The 17,478-nt window shown below is 35.1% G+C and overlaps 1 protein-coding gene across 6 annotated transcripts in view; it reads left to right on the top strand.

Annotated features, from left to right (window-relative positions):
• LOC150095701 (uncharacterized) overlaps positions 1 to 17,478 on the top strand; it is a 336,276-nt gene that overhangs the window by 44,700 nt on the left and 274,098 nt on the right. The window contains exon 2 of one of the 6 annotated variants that reach the window (XM_090409979.1): positions 13,290 to 13,356. The exons of the other annotated variants lie outside the window; for them this stretch is intronic. The gene's annotated coding sequence lies outside the window, so the exon portion shown is untranslated. The remainder of the gene's footprint in view (positions 1 to 13,289; positions 13,357 to 17,478) is intronic. 6 annotated transcript variants of the gene reach the window in all.

Raw genomic sequence — 17,478 nt, 5'->3', positions numbered from 1 at the left:
AAATAAAAAATCTAAATCACAATCTAGATTATCCTGCCATTTATATATACACAAACTGACAGAGAATACCTTGAGTAGAAATTTCAATATCAATTTACATTATCTTATTGTACCCATAAAAAGACACTCTTGATGTACAATCTTGTTCGGAGGTGATCTGAAACGTTCTCGGCTTCGAACATAGATGGCAACACTATCGGCAAGATTTTTTTTTTTTTTCTTAGTTGGTGCATCTGTCATAAGCATCCATGTGAAATTACAAGTCATTCTATCAAGTAGTTTGTTTTATACAGTTGTCTGAAGCAAAAGTGTTGTTTGTATCCCTTGAAATGCATAAAATTGAGTATTGTGCAGTTATAAAATTCTTTGTAAAAAAAAAAAAAAGTTAAATGCAAAAGAAATTCGTTCAAAGTTCCTGAACGTTTATGGACACTCTTCTCTTTCGTTTTCGACAATTAAGAAATGGGCTGCAAAGTTTTAAGGTGGCCGTACCAGCCTTGAAAATGAGCCACATGATGTCCAAAAAGTGTAACAACACCAGAAATCATTGAACAAGTGCACGATATGGTATTGAATGATCGGCAAGTCAAAGTGCGTGAAATTGCTGAGACTAGGCATTTCAAAAGAATGTGTAGGATATATTTTGCATGAAGAATTGCAAATGAAAAAGCTTTGTGCAAGATGGGGGCCATGCTTGCTCACAGCAGATCAAAAACGCACTTGCATGAAAATCTCTGCACAGTGCTTGGAAAGTTTTAACAAGAATAAAACTTATTTTGTGTGTTGATTTGTTGCTGTGGATAAGACTTAGATTCACCATAATCCAAACAATAGTCAAAACAGTGGACAGAAGCTGGTTGTTCAGTGCCAAAGAAGACAAAGTCAGTTCCATAAGCAGGAAAGGTCATGGCATAGGTGTTTTGGGATGCTAAAGGCATTTTGTTTATTAATTATCTTGAAAAGGGTAAAACAATAACCAGGGAATATTATTCTGATCTTTTAACCAGACTAGACAAAAAAATTCATGAGAAAAGATCCGGTTTGCAGAAGAGAAAAAATTTTTTATAAGGACAATGCACCTGCCCATGAAGGTATTTTGGCAATGGGAAAATGAGGGATCTGCACTATGAATTGTTCGAACATCCACCCTATTCCCCAGATTTGGCTCCCTCCGACTTCTTTCTCTTCCCAAAACTAAAACTCTTCCTCACTGGTCAGCATTTTTCTTCGAATCAAGAGGTGATTGCAGCTATAGAGGGGTATTTTGCAGATCTTACTGAGAACCACTACGGAGACTAGATTATGACACTGGTGCATCGCTGGAATAAATGTATTAGTCTTAAGGGAGATTATGTTGAAAAATGAAAATTATTTTGAAATTATAAATTCGTTTTTTCATTGTTAGACCGAGAACTTTTCAGACCACCCTCATAAGTACTTACAATTCTTGTTCAGCACTGCCTCTTACATGAATTTTTGTTAACATGAAGGTGCTCCCTTTTGTCCTTCTTTCCTGGGTTGTTCTTGATTTCCTACCGAATCTTTTCCTTGTCTGAGTCATCAATTATTCCATGCCCTATAGGATCCTTAACATGATGGTAATGTGCAGTTCTTTCCTTGTTGATTCCCGACATCGGACTTAATGTGATGGGAGACCCACGTAGAAGACTCAGAAACTTATGACACTTCTCTTTAGATTCCCGACAGCAGACCTCACATGGTGGTGGTAAGAGAAGGTGAAAACCCTAAGACACAAATCTTTCTCAATGTCTCACCTTATATAGGATTGAACTTCTGTTGTATGCACACGCACATTTCTCGAAACTTCCATATATGGTCATGTGTTGACCTTCAACCATAGTGACGTCATAATTGGTGCATCTTTTGAAATTGCCATATGTGGACATTAGTTAATGTTGTTACATGATGGCATCATAACAAAGGCTCATGATTAAGTTATTGCAAAAATACAAAATTATTAGACAAAATTGACATTTTTCTAATTTCAGTTTCCTTAGAAAAACATGTAAAAATGAACATAAGTTATATAGTAACATATCATAAGAGATTTTATATATCTCCTCTTCACCTAGTGTCTTTCCATTACTTATGCAATCTGCTACATATTGAATTTCTTATTTTTAAAACATCAGGGCATCCTCTTTCTTCCTCTCCCATTTGGGGTATTATATTTTTGTTTTCATATTGGTTAAATTTTATTGAAGATCATGCTAAATTGGATTAAGACCAACAAGAGATGCCTGAGGAACAAGCAGGTTTTAGAAAATGTAAGGGCACCAGAGATCAGATCCTTTGCCTTAGACAGATCATGGTAAAATATAAATGAATAAAATATATCATTGTTACATTGAGCTATTGGCTGACCAGACATGTCAATGCAGTAAATGATTTGTCTATAAATTATTTATGGAAATTGCCCTTATGATAACAAATGTGGCACAACAAGAAAGTTTCATAGTGATATACATTTGATAAGATAGTTTTGCTATGCAAAGTGAAATGTAAAAATTTCTACGTATCATATCATCCGAAGAAAGATTTTAAAGTGATACATCAAATGAAATACAGATATCCTTCCCCTACTAAAAAACTGAAATATTTTATCCAGTTCTGAGAGTAAGAGAGATTGACAGTATTGATTGGGGGGAAAAAAAAAAAAACTGGTCAGATCCATTTGGATACTTGCTTCACCTGATATCTTTTGCTAATAACCCTGGTTTCAGGTTACTAGATTCTGACATAACATACTACAATATGTATTAATTATAAACAATTTAATTAAAAGTATCGATTTTATTGCATAGCACTTTCTGTGTGTGTTATATCTTCTTGATAATGATATTTTCAGTCTTATATATATTATGCGATGTATGTTACAAACATAGAGTTCTGGCACATGGGTCATAGACCTATATGATGTGAATGGACAGTTCGCATTGCATGGAAATCACATCACTGGAAAATAATGGCATGGAATGTGTTAAATTTTATCGTACAATGAAACCTGTGAAAAATTCATAACTTAAACAAACACATGTAATAACCACAGTAATGTGTCATCCTAAGTATCAAAGGACATCGTCAGTATGGTTAATTCAAACAATACTAGGTATAACATACAGTTAGGGCACATGGTTACAATGGAATCCCAGTATGTGTGCAATAGTGTGTTATAGAATTAAATTAAAATATATCTGGAGGAAAAAGAAAAAAAAAATAGATTACATTAAAATAAGATAACATATATAAAATATTATTATTTTACACAGTTTTGTATGACAATTTCCCATACTTTAGGAATAGCAAGAACGTCATTACGGTTTAGATTTGGTCTGTGAAGTAGGGCTTCAGCACTTTCTCTATATAAACGTTCATGTTTATATAAAGATCTATGTAGAAGTTTGGTCTTTTTCCAATCGATCCTATGATTTGGGTTTTCAACTCTATGTTGTGCGAGACGATTTCTGTGATTTGATGAGACTGATATGGTCTTGATGTTCTGAAATGTGTTTATGAACAGATCTACCTGTCTGTCCATAGTAAGAGAATTTACAGGAGCATTGAATCTCGTACATGCCAGGTAGCATCAGAGGTGAGAGTTTGTCTTTAGGAGAAGGTAACAAGTTATAGATCTGGTCGATTGGTGTGTAGGTAGTAGCAAGTTTGTATTTCTTTATAATTTTTTAAAGATGTTCGGGGATGCCTTTGACATAAGGTATGGGGAATCCTACAGGCTTGGTCTTGTCTAGGTTGATGAGTGGGGAAGTGACTGATGATTTTTTTTAGTTGTTTTAAGATTGTATCCATTTAGTATGGCTGTATTTTTGATTATTTCCAATTCTTTGTTTAGAGATTCTTCAGAAGAGCAGAATCTGTGTGCTCTGGTTACTAATGATTTAATGATGCCAAATTTTTGAGATGGTCAATGAGCAGAAGAATTGTGAATATAGTGACCTGAAAATGTCAGCTTGTGATAGAAGTGGAGATGGAACCATCTTCTTTTTTTTTGGATTTGTAAATCCAGAAAGGAGATACCTTGTGGAGATTCTTTTTCTAGCGTGAATTTGATGCGGGGATGAAGGTTTATTTTATTTAGAAACAGGTGTAGTTCTTGTTTGGAATGACCTCAGACAGCAAAGACATCAACATATCGTAGCCAAATTTTTGGTTTGGGTTTAAATGTGAAAATTTTTTCTTCAGGGTATTCTAGAAACAGGTTGGCTAAGTTTGGTGATAAGGGAGACCGCATTGCTGTTCCTTCCTCTAGCTTGTAAATTTTCTCTTTCCAAGTGAAGTAACTGGACAATATCAGATGGAAATTTTTGAGTTGACATGTCTACCATTTCCTTATGGGGAATATTAGTGAAGAGGGAGACAATGTCGAAGCTAATTTGCATGTCAGTTTCCAACAGTTGAATGTCTTTTATTTTTGTGTGAAAATCTGTTGAATTTTTATTTGATAAGACTGAGTGGCATATGTGAGGACCGAGAAGGTTAGATAAAAATCTTGATAATTTGTAAATTAGGCTGCTAATAGAATCTACAATGGGTCTGGAACATTGTTCTTGTGAAGCTTAGGTAAACCATATATTCTAGGAGGCCTACCATGGTATGTCCTGAGTTTTTTTTTATTGTTTCTTCATCTAAGGAAGTGGTTTCATCAAGTAACTTCTTGAGTTTTTTGAGCTGTCTTTTGGTAGGATGATAATCAAGTGTGGCATATGTATTTCGATGTCGGAGTAGTAAATTCATTTTTTGGTTCATATGATATGGTATCTATGTCAGAGCAGTCAAGGGAAATGCACCGTAGTTCTAGATAATATCATCTGTCTGAAAAATGCAATTACTTCTCAGAGATCGAGATATCGAGATTGAGGAAGGAGGTGGAGATTGCAAAGGAACAATTTGGCTTCATGCCTGGTAGATCAACAACAGATGCTATCTTTGGGTTACGACAGATGATGGAAAAATATCGAGAGAAACAAAGGGAGCTACATCTGGTATTTATTGATCTGGAGAAAGCATACGATAGAGTGCCAAGGCAAGAAGTCTTGGAGGTGTCTGAGGGAGAAGAAGGTGCCAGAGAAATATGTCAGGTTAGTGCGGGAAATGTACAGAAATGTGAAGACAAGTGTTCGGACCTGTTTGGGACAGACAGAAAGTTTTCAAGTAACAGTTGGCTTGCATCAAGGGTCAGCATTAAGTCCGTTTCTGTTTAATATTGTGATGGAGGTATTAACAGAGGAGGTGAGTGAAGATGCGCCTTGGACAATGTTGTATGCAGATGACATCTTGCTGTGTGTAGATTCAAGAGAAGAAGCGGGAACTAAACTGGAAAGATGGAGAAAAGTACTGGAAGAGAGAGGTATGAGACTGAGCAGAAGTAAGACAGAGTATATGTGTTGCGCAGTGGGCGGCAGCGGACAGGAGACAGATCTGGAGCTGGAAGGAAATGCTATCAGGAAGGTGAAAGACTTTAGATACTTAGGTTCAACAGTGGAAGAAGATGGAGGAGCTGAGAAGGAAGTGGGATGCAGGATACAAGCGGGGCGGAGAAACTTGAGGGAGATGGCTGGCATGTTATGCGATAAGAGGGTGCTGATCAATCTGAAAGGCAAAATTTATAGGACAGTAGTGAGGCCAGCTATGACATATGCTATAGAAACTCTGGCCCTGAGGAAAAATAACATCAGCATGATGGAAGTAGCAGAGATGAGAATGCTTAGGTTGATGTGCAGTGTGACCAGAAAGGATCGTCTGAGAAATGACTATGTCAGGGGAACAGCGAAAGTTATGAACTTAGGAGCGAAAATACAGGAGGCCAGGTTGAGATGGTTTGGTCATGTGATGAGGAGGGAGGACGAATATGTGGGAAGAAGGGTCATGCAGATGGATGTGCAAGGAAGGCGGAAACGTGGGCGGCCAAAGAAGAGATGGAGGGAGCTGGTAGAAGAGGACTTGAAGATGAAGAACTTGGATGTGGTGACAGCCCAAGACAGGAAAGTGTGGAGGAGACTCATTACAAACAGTGACCCCACTTAAGTGGGAGAAGCTGCAGAAGAAGATTGTTGAATTATTCAAATTTGTTATTGCATCCAGTTACTTCATTTGGAAAGAGAAAATTTACAAGCAAGAGGAAGGAACAGCAATCAGGTCTCCCTTATTACCAAACTTATCCAACCTGTTTCTAGAATAGCTTGAAGAAAAAATTTTTACGTTTAAACCCAAACCAAAAATTTGGCTACGATATGTTGATAACGTCTTTGTTGTCTGTAGTCATTCCGAACTACACATGTTTCTAGATAAAATAAACCTGCTTCATCCTCGCATGAAATTCACGCTAGAAAAAGAAAATTTACAGGTTATCTCCTTTCTGGATTTACAGAAAGGAGATATCCTGTGGAGATTCAACCAAAGAAAAGAAGATGGTTCCATCTCCATTTCTGTTCATCACAAGTCGACATTTTCAGGTCGCTACATTCAAAATTCTTCTGCTCATCATCATCCATCTCAAACTCAAAAAAATCATCAGTCACTTCCTCACACATCAACCTAGACAAGAACAAGCTCATAAGATACCTTATGTCAAAGGCATCTCAGAACGTCTTTCAAAAACTATGAAGAAATGCAAACTTGCTACTACCTACAAACCAATCAACCAGATCTGCCACTTGTTACCTTCTCCTAAAGACAAACTCTCACCTCTGATGCTATCTGGCATGTACAAGGTTCCATGCTCCTGTAAATTGTCTTACTTATGGATAGACAGGTAGACCTGTTCATAAATGCATTTTGGAACATCAAGACCATATCCGTCTTATGAAACCTCAGAAATCTGGCCTTGCACAACTTGGAGTTGAAAACCCAAACCATAGAATCCATTGAAAAAAGGCCAAACTTCTACATCTTTATATAAACATTTATGTTTATATAAAGAAAGTGCTGAAAATCTACTTCAGACCAAATCTAAACCGTAATGATGTTCTTCTATTCTTAAAGTATGGGAAATTGTCATACAAAATTGTGTAAAATAATAATTTTTGTGGTAGCTTATTTTAAGGTAATGTATTTTTTTTTTTTCTTCCAGATTTTAATTTAATTCTATAACACAGTACTGCTCCCATGTTGGGATTCTATTGGAATCATGCACCCTAACTGTATGCTATTCCTAATATTGTTTGAATTAACTGTACTGATGATGTCCTTTGATACTTTGGATGAAATAGTTACTTATTAAAACTTATTATTGTGGTTATTACGTGTGTTTGTTTAGTCGCTAAATTTCGATTTGTTATTTTGTGAAATGTTGAAGTGCGATAACTGTATTTGATTATGTAAATAAGTTTTGGATTTTTAAGGTGGATGTAAGAAAAGTGTATACACAGTGACTTGAATGCAGAGTTGTTGAGCTGTGATTTATCAGTGAAAGAAGCAATTAATAATAATAGACAAACTTTAGCTTCATCTGCTGGAAGATGTTGTGGAAATGCTCATTGAGTATATTGTTAGTGCATTTCATGGGAGGGGGTTAGGAGTAGTGTTGAATAACAATAAGAAGTGGGACAGAAGACTGACAGTTCAAAATGGGAAGTGTTTAAAAAATTAAGTAACCTTGATGTTAATAAGAATCTTGGACTGGATAATATATTGTCATTCATTTTTATGGATGAAAAAATTTTCTCTCTCTCTCTCTCTCTCTCTATATATATATATATATACACACACACACACACAGGTAACCCTCGTATAAAGCGGATGTTAAGTTCCACAAAAATGCCGTGTTATATAAACCATGTTATGCAAGACTCAGATTATATAGAAAAAGTAGGGTTAGGTTTCAAAATTTTTTTAAGTTATATAAACAAATGACATATCCAACAAAAATATATTTTTTATTTAATTCAAGTAATTCATCTAAGTTAAGGAAACAAATAAACAACTATGAAACAAATACATAGTATAAAATTTTTAAAATTTGTACACAAGCTTCATTGCACATAATTCTTTTAGGCAAAATAAAATAAAGTGTATATTTTAATCGTCATCACTCTCTTCAAAACTAACATTTTGTAGATGTTCTTTATTTATGATTGGACAGATGTCATCATCACTTGAAATCTCTTGGACATCATTTGTATAATTCCCATTGCATACTTCAGCTGGTTTAGTTATCAAGAAGTCAGTAATAAGACCTTGCTTACCACTATGCTGCAATTTTTTATTAAGTTCATAATACGGAGCTAAACAAACATCCAATTGTCTCGTGAATTTTCCAGAGCCTTCCATTGAGTGATCATTATCCATAAAATAACTTTCTTGCCAAGTCCAATCCTTCTGCTAATTTCTTTAAACTGAATTCTTTAATGGATTCATTGCAATCAGAATCTTCAGCAGAACTTTTCCTGCCATTTGGTTAGACGTCATCTATTAATTGTACTAGTTCCTCCTTATTTAAATCTATTTCCCCATCAACTAATATCTTTTTCAACCATATCGCAAAAGTGCTATAAGTGGCCATTACTATAAAAAAAAAAAATTTTTTTTTTTACATAAAAAAAAAGCATTGCATACTATAGGTAACTCACCAGAAAATAAAGTGCTCAGCTTGAGATTAACACACTTATGATTTTTAATGCTTTCCTTTATCCAAGTGTAAGCAAACAAAGTTTGCACCTGAAGTATCTTCAAGACTAAGGCGATTCGTGGCAAAGGTGGACTAAGCTCTCATCACTTGTCTTAGTATCTCCCATAATGCAAAGCACATCTCCTTGTAGACATGTATAATGCTATGCATTAAGGGAAGGGCGACTACCCAGACCAGTTTCGACCTTTATTGAGGTCTCGTCAGTGGGAGCCAGACCCAGAGGTGGTGATACCAAAGTGGAAATAATGGAGAAATCATATTTACCTATACGAATTACCAAAGGTGTCTCATCTTATTTTTAAATTACTCTGGATTTAAAGAAAGATGTTGGAAGTTTTTTCCCACTTGGTTAGACTATAATGAATTTAGTTTAATTTTATCCAAGTCTATGGGAGATACTAAGACAAGTGATGAGAGCTTAGTCCACCTTTACCATAAGTTGCCTCAGTCCTGAAGATACTTCAGGCGCAAACTTTGTTTGCTTACACTTGGATAAAGGATTAAACTAAATTTATTATAGTCTAGCCAAGTGAAAAAAACTTCCAACATCTTTCTCTAAATCCAGAGTAATTTAATAAGGTGAGACACCTTTTGGTAACTCATATAAGTAAATATGACTTCTCCATTACTTCCACCTTAGTATCACCACCTCTGGGTCTAGCTCCCACTGACGAGACCTCAATAAAGGTAGAAACCGGTCTGGATAGTGGCCCTTCCCTTAATGCATAGCATTATACATGTCCCAAGGAGATGTGCTTTGCATTATGGGAGATACTGAGACAAGGAGTAATGAGAGCTTAGTCCACCTTTACCACGAGTTGCCTGAGTCCTGAAGATACTTCAGGTGCAAACTTTGGTTGCTTACACTTGGATAAAGGATTAAACTAAATTTATTATAGTCTAACCAAGTGGGGAAAAAATTTCCATTATCAGATCTTGTATTTCTGTCTTCTAAGTCACTTTTTACTGTACCGTAAGTTAAAATTGGTTTGAACACTGTCTTGTATACAGCTAATTTAGTATTTTGACTATTTTTCTCTTAATCCATATAAATTTATTCAGTTGACATCCTACCATACCAGCTTTGTTGATTCTATTGTCTATTTCCATATTTAATTTACCATCTTCACCAAAAATTGTTGATATTTTCAATTCTTCTGCCTATTTTCATTGTCTTTGTCTTGTTATTGCTGACCTTCATACGAAATCTATTACACCAGTTATTCAATTTAGTCAGGGAATCTTAGACTTGTACTGGATTTATTTAAAAGTATAACATCATTCACATAAAGTAACGAGCTGAGATTAACATCTCCAATGTTGATACCAGGTTTAATACCACCTTCCTTCATATAGACTGCATAAGGAAGGAAGTCTGCAAACTCCTGGATAGGAAAGAGGAAGATATGTACTTTGGAGAGTGTAATAATGAGTTTAATTTACAAACTGAATGTAAGTAGACTTGAAGATTAATTTTGTGAAATTTGGCAAGCTTTTAAGACAAACTTTTGACATATGGAATGGAGACTTGAAATTTTCTCTGAAGAACTAGAATGAAGGCTATTATTTATTATTCTGGAGATGATTCTGGGGCTGTAGCCATTAGAGAAAATAGTAGCTTTAATAAAAGACTGTTCTTTCTTTAATTAAGAGCATCAGTGGAGCATAAAATGTTTGCATGATGTACTAAAGTTTGATAATACCTTGGCTACTGAGATGGATGATGATGAGAAGAAGCATCAGTGTAACTCTCTGTACTTGTCTTCTTTCTGGATGCTCAAAACTACCATTAGGTTGCCTTTAGATGAGAACATCCACTGTGACTGTCAGTGTGGACTACTCTACTACACACATAGTCTCTTCTATCTGATCATCCTAAAATTAACATTGTTTTTATATTGTACTTGTTCAAACGTGTAAATTGATAAATCAAAAAAGATAAATTGGTTTAGTGTTAAAAATGGACACCTTTCTGTTTTAACTGCATCTTTACTATTAAGTTCTGAAGCAATTTCTTTGTCTTCAACAGAAATGGTTCTTTTATCCTGCTGGGAAAAAAGGAGCCAGTTCTTTCTTTAATGAAATGAGCCAGTTCTTTTCTTTATTAATAAATTGAAAGTCCTTATAGCTGAAAACACTAATTTTCTCTTATGAAAGATCATGATAACTGTTGATTTCCTGTTCGTGTTAAAAGATATAATGTTCAGACTTGGATAATAAAATTTTCAGTTTGAATACTCATGTGCTCCTTTCATATACCCTCTTCCTGTATGAAATATTTCCAGGGAAAGATCAACCATTTACTTGTGATATTCGTTCCATGAAAACAGCCATAAAGTTTTAATGGAACAACGTAGATTGACTTCAAAATAATTAAGGAAATTAAGTTATTAATGGAACAGTGTAGTTTTTCAACCAGCAAAATTAAATTATAAAAAGGAATACATTAGGTTTATTTGGCTGTATTAATACAGATAAATGAAACTGATTAGTTTTGCCAGATTTACTTGTGGCTACTTCTAGTTTAGGATTGGGATGAACAATTACAATAATGAACTGTTAAAATATAGAAACATGTAGGAACCATCACAATATAAGTTAAAAACAGAAAATATGTGGAGCATATTTTCTGGCAAAGATGTAGTGATTGATTTCCAAATATCATATAGGATCATTCCTTCATTTCTGTTGAGTGTGCCTTGTGAGAGTATTTAATTCCTGTCCGAATTACAGATAATGTAAGAGCATACATATAAATGATTAAAGCATACATTTAAAGAAATAGACATTAAAAGAATAGGGAATTAAAAGCATACATAAAAAGACAAAAATGCCACATGCATAAAATATTACACAAAAAAAACATAATAAATTTAGTTTAATCCTTTATCCAAGTGTGAGCAAACAAAGTTTGCGCCTGAAAGTATCTTCAGATGTTGTACCACCTTACCCCAGTCCTGAAGATACTTTCAGGCGCAAACTTTGTTTGCTCACACTTGGATAAAGGATTAAACTAAATTTATTATACTCTAACCAAGTGAAAAATAAACTTTCAACAAAAAAAACATAAAATGTCCGATTTCACTATCCAGTGATTAATATACTTTAAAGCTGTTTCATTATACTACATTAAATCTTCTTGGGTATATTATTAATGTCAATTAAGCAGCATTGCAGAAGATGATCTATGGTTTGTGTTTCACCACACGAGCAGCTGTCATTGTCTGTGTAGCTCCCACCTGGCCATTCGGAACGAAGTCTATTCAGTGTCTTCCATCTTTGCCAGTCTAGATGTGAGCCGGAAGAAAGAGATTCCTTTAAGTTTGGAGCCACTGGAGATTGTTCTTGCCACATTGTTGATCTTGTAGCTTTTATGGAATTCACCAATGGTTCTACTGAATGAATAAAATTTTTCTTTAATCTTAGCCTCCTGTATACTGCAACATATCCATACAAAGGATGTCATTCATCATTTAGTTGTTTCTGCATATCTACTTTGTGTAGTCCTTATGTGAGGAGGTGCAATACCAGACAGTGAATATAGATGCTTAATTTTTGTGCCGACATGTTTCATTAAAAGCCTTGTGAATAATGTTGACATGTGATGATCTCTCCTAAATAGGTGTGGCATACTCTGCTGTCGAAAAGCCAAGTGTCAGTGCAGAGGTGCACAGTACTTGTGGACTTTCATCCCACTGAGATGATGTTAATCGGCGCAAACTATTATTACGTGTTTTAGCTGCAATCTTCTCTATGTGTCACGTATAATATGAGATCCTATGTAACTTGGATTTGGATAATTGACTAATTTCACACCATTCCATTCTATATTTAACTCTCTCCTTGCCTCCCTATTATTGAGATGAAAAAGACACATTTGGTTTTATTGGGATTTGGTTTTCTTTATAGTAAACTGTAAGGGCTTCTACTTCTTGTGTGACCTGCTTCTTAATGTTATCAAAGGATTTTGCTTGATAAGCTATTGTCTGGTCATCTGCATATAAGAAGGTTCTTGACTGTGGGTTTATAAGTTGGTTGTTAGTATATATATTGAAGAGGGGGGGGAGAGCACACTTTCCTGAGATAGACCATTTCAGGTCTATCTCAGGAAATGCCATCTGCTCTTTTTTCCTTGAAAATCAACAAAGAATCTCCTGCTAAACAGCAGCGATCTAAATACCTCCACTAACCGAATGCTGTTTGTCATTCTGTAAATTTTGACTATAAGCTTTTTAAGATTTAATATTCATATGCTGCTGTCAGATCTATAAATACAGCTCCTGTAGTATCTTTTCTGATATCAATCTATACTGGCAGCTTTCGTGCATTTTCTGGTTTTAGTGCATTTTCTAGATCTTCCTTTGTAAATGGTACTTCAAAGAGATTATTTTCTGAATCCCCAACTTTTTTTTAAAATGTAATCTTGAGGTATTTTTCCTTTGTTATGTGGTTTACCATTCAGAGATAGCTGAGTTGCAATTTGGTTTGCATTTATATTAACTTCAATTGCTGCTGTTGTGGGAGTCACCAGATAATTTTTTGAGTAAGAGCCAGGCTTTCCTGCTACTATGTTTCATATCTAAGCTTTTAATTTTCTCTGACCATTGTTTACTTCTTTTTTCAGACTGTGCTGCTCTAAGTTCCTCTCCTGTGTCATTTGTTTCTGATGAAAATGGATCTTTATCATATAGGTAATAATATCTTTCATATATTTTCATTTTATGTTCTGTAAAACCTGGAATATAACATGTTCCACAACCTCTTGATGTGCCTGTAGCAGATTTGAACTTTCCATAATTTTCTAGTCTGGGTGAAATGTTGGACAAGTTTATGTCAAATTCTCTTGAATTGTTTCCAGTTAGCTTTTTAAAATTTAAAATGTCTTAAGTGTGAGGATCTCCTTAAGTTGGACTGGTGGAATAACTTGCAGCATTATTGGTCTGTGTTGTGAACTTGGGATTGTTGCAATACCTGTTTAGCACAGATTAGCTATTCTATTACTAACAAATCCAAGGTCTAGGCTATATCCTCTTTTCCATCTTCCATTGTTAAATGATGGCTGTTTAGGATCGTGTATAAGACTCATTTGATTATTTTCAGCCCACTGTTCGACTAACTCTCCATTCTGATTTGTTTGACTATTAAAGCCTCCTATAATAATAGCAGATTTCCTTTGTGTTGGCAGATACTGGGACATTGCAAAAAAAAAGGTTATACTAGGTGGTTTATATGCTGAGAAACCACTGATGTTACCCAGATATATTCCAAGAATTTCTATGTTATTTTGGTTTGTGATTAGGCATCCTAGAGTTCCTGCAGAGTGAAGATGGCACTTCCATATTTTCATGTGGTATCTTTTATAAGCTTCATTCCAGAAATTTTAGGTCTGATTTGTTGAGGTACTTTCTGTGTCTCCTCTAGACATAAAATATTACATTTTTGTTCTTTACACATTTTTGCAATAAGATTTTCTTTTACAGAGGAGAAGCCCTCTATATTGTGTGAGATGATTGTTAGGGTCAGTTCCCATAAGGGCTGCTGAGTTTTAATCATTGTGTCTCTGATAAAGAGGATGTTAGTAGCACTATAAAACTATAGAAAACTATACAAGACTGCACTGCACTGTACTGTACTGTACTGTACTATACTATAGACTGCTGGCAGCAGAATTCGTGGCTTGTAAACAAGCCAACAGGGGTTGCGACATGAATGCTTCTGCTATGATTCCCTGTGAGTGGATGACCATAGTAGATTCTTTTATTTTGCACACAGTGAAGTTGTTTTCTATGTAAGGCATGGACCTCTTATCCCATTCAATGTTATAATGTGTGTGTGAGAAATGAAAAGCTAGGCCCAAGCTGCCCTCTCTGTTATTGACATCTCCAGTATGCTCTTTTTGTCTGATTACCAAACTTCTAGATGTTTGCTCTATGTAAGAAAGGCCACAAGAACATGGAATATTATAAACATCACAGTGTTTGTTGAAAGGTTGTGGTCTTTAGGTGAAATCAATAAACTTCCTAAAGTCAAAATGGTCTTGAAGGCCAATCTTATGTCATAGATTTGAGGAGAGTGGCAATCTTGAGAGAAAGTGTACTAATATAAGGGACAGGAAAAGAAGTTCTGTAGAGAATGTTGGGATTTTATGGAATGTTTAATATCCGAAACATTTCTCCAATATGAAAAAACTTCACACACCCACGTTCCTAAAGTTTTGTAACAGAACAGCTAAAAACTTATTTTTAATGCCCCAGCATTAAAAATATCAGTTTCTGCTTCAGTCATGAACTGAGAGAAGGAGATGCCATTAATATGTTACTCTCACAGCACTTTACTTGAAAGCAATATATATATATATATATATATATATATAGAGAGAGAGAGAGAGAGAGAGAGCAAAGCTAATAATAATGGCAAATTCCTGTTGGATTATTCCTCAGGACATGAACTGGTTATTACTAACACCATGTTCCAACATAAAAATGTGCACAAATTCACATGGAGAGAAGAGGCAAGGAATAAGAAAAGTCTCATTGACTATGTTATTGCTAATAGTGATGTTTTCTTCCTGGTGCAGGACACCAGAATGTACAGAGGATTTAAAATTGGAAGTGATCACTATTTAGTCTTGAGCAGGATAAAATTGAATTTCATATTAAAAAGAATAACATGTAAGAAAGTTTTAAAGCGAATCAAATTTGAGCAGCTCTCAGATGTGAACTGTAGAAAAAATACACAAAGATTATTGAAGAAAAAATGAAAGAGTTTGAGAACAGGAACCAAACCTTGGAGATTAAGTAGCAAGATTTGAAGAAAACCCTGATTGATTCAGCCAGAGAGGCATGTGGTGAGGTTGTGTGCAAGGATAGAAAAATCAGAACACCATGGTGGACACAGGAAGTTAAAGAGGCAGTGAAGGAAAAGAAGAAAGCATATCAAACGTTCTTGGCAAATAAGTCAGCTTGTGCTCTTAGATAATACAGAGACAAATGTAAGAAAGCTAAACACTGTGTAAAACTAGCTAAACAAAATCATGGGAGAACTTTGGCAAGAACATAGAAAATAAATATCAAGAAGGTAGCAAAATATTCTGGAGGTTGTTGAAGAAAGGTAGAAATGGAGAAGAGAGTGCTGTAAAAAGAGTTAGAGATGATAAAGGTGACATGAAAACGGGAGAAAAAGATATCCTTGAAGTATGGAGTAATTACTTCGAAAAAGTGCTAAATGAAACAAGCAGTGATAGCACAGTGGTAAAAAACACTCAACAGGCATAGTCAGGAATACATATCCATACTTGAAGTAGAAAAAGCCATCAAATGCTTGAAATGTGGAAAGGCAGCAGGAGTAGATGATATTCGACCAGAAATGCTGAACTATGGTATAAAAGTCTTACAATGGCTGCACTGCATAGGTCAGAAGGCCTGGACAGAGGGAAGAATACCCGATGATTGGAGTAGAGCTCTAATAGTACCCATTTATAAAAAGGGAAATAAAACTGAATGTGAGAAGTGCAGAGGTATTTCCCTACTGACTGTTCCTGGCAAGATTTATGTCAGTATACTTGAGAAACGGTTGAGAAGAATTGTGGAAGAAAAGCTTGGTGAAGAATAAGCTGGATTCAGGCCAAATAGAGGCTCTCAGGATCAGATCTTCACTTTATGACAAATAGTTGAGAAAGCATGGGAATATAACAAAGATCTGTATTTTAGTTTTGTCGATCTTAAAAAGGCATATGACAAGGTGCCAAGAGAGAAGCTATTCAATACACTACAGTTATATGGGGCATTATATCAAGCAATACTTAGTCTTTATTTGAGTTACAAGTCAGCAGTTAGAATTGAAGGAAGTACAGGAAGATGGTTTAATGTTAAATCTGGTGTGAGACAAGGATGTACATTATCGCTTCTGTTATTCATTATCTATATGGATGACATTATGAAGGAAAGTGGTATTAAACATGATATCAGAATTGGAGATGTTAATGTCAGCTCTTTGCTTTATGCGGACGATGTTATACTTCTAAATAAGTCCACTACAAGTTTGCAAGATTCCCTGACTAAATTGAATAGCTATTGTAATAGATATGGTATGAAGGTCAGCAATAAAAAGACAAAGACAACGAAAATAGGTAGAATCATTGAAAAAGTCAACTGTGTTGTGATCAGAGAATCTGTGGAACATATAAAACATTTCAGCTACTTAGGCATGATTTTTAGTGAAGATGGTAAATTAAATATTGAAATAGACAACAGAATCAACAAAACTGGTTTGGTAGGAAGTCAGTTGAATAAATTCATATGGAATAACAGAGAAATTATTTTGAACAACAAATTAACTTATACAAGACAGTGTTCAAACCAGTTTTAACTTATGGATCTGAGAGCTGGGTCAGAAGTAAAACACTTGACCAAAGACTAGAGACTACAGATATGAGAGTCCTGAGAAAGATTAGAGGTGTGAACAGATGGCATCACTGGCAATATCATATTAAAAACGAGGATATTAGGAAAGAACTAGACATTGTTAGCATCAAAGAATGCATTGGCAGAGCTAATCTCAGGTGGTATGGTCACTTAAACAGAATGGGCAAGGAAAGATTAGCAAAACAAGTGTTCTCTGCCAGGTTGGCAAAAAAATGACCCAGAGGAAGACCAAGGTATAGGTCTATTGATATAGTACAAAGTGCCTTAGACGATAGAAATGTAAGATCTGGTAATGTTGGAGTCTTGACAAGTAACAGACTAATTTGGATGAAAATTGTAGATAGGAAGTTAATAATGAAGTAAATTTTTCATGTAGTAATATCATATCTT

This window comes from Typopeltis vanoorti, chromosome 20 (assembly GCF_054136105.1).
Source record: "Typopeltis vanoorti isolate ZY-2024b chromosome 20, IOZ_Tvanoo_1.0, whole genome shotgun sequence".
Lineage (NCBI taxonomy): Eukaryota > Metazoa > Arthropoda > Arachnida > Uropygi > Thelyphonidae > Typopeltis > Typopeltis vanoorti.
The sequence above is the reverse complement of the archived record's forward strand: the minus strand, read 5'-3'. Positions and strand labels throughout refer to the sequence as shown.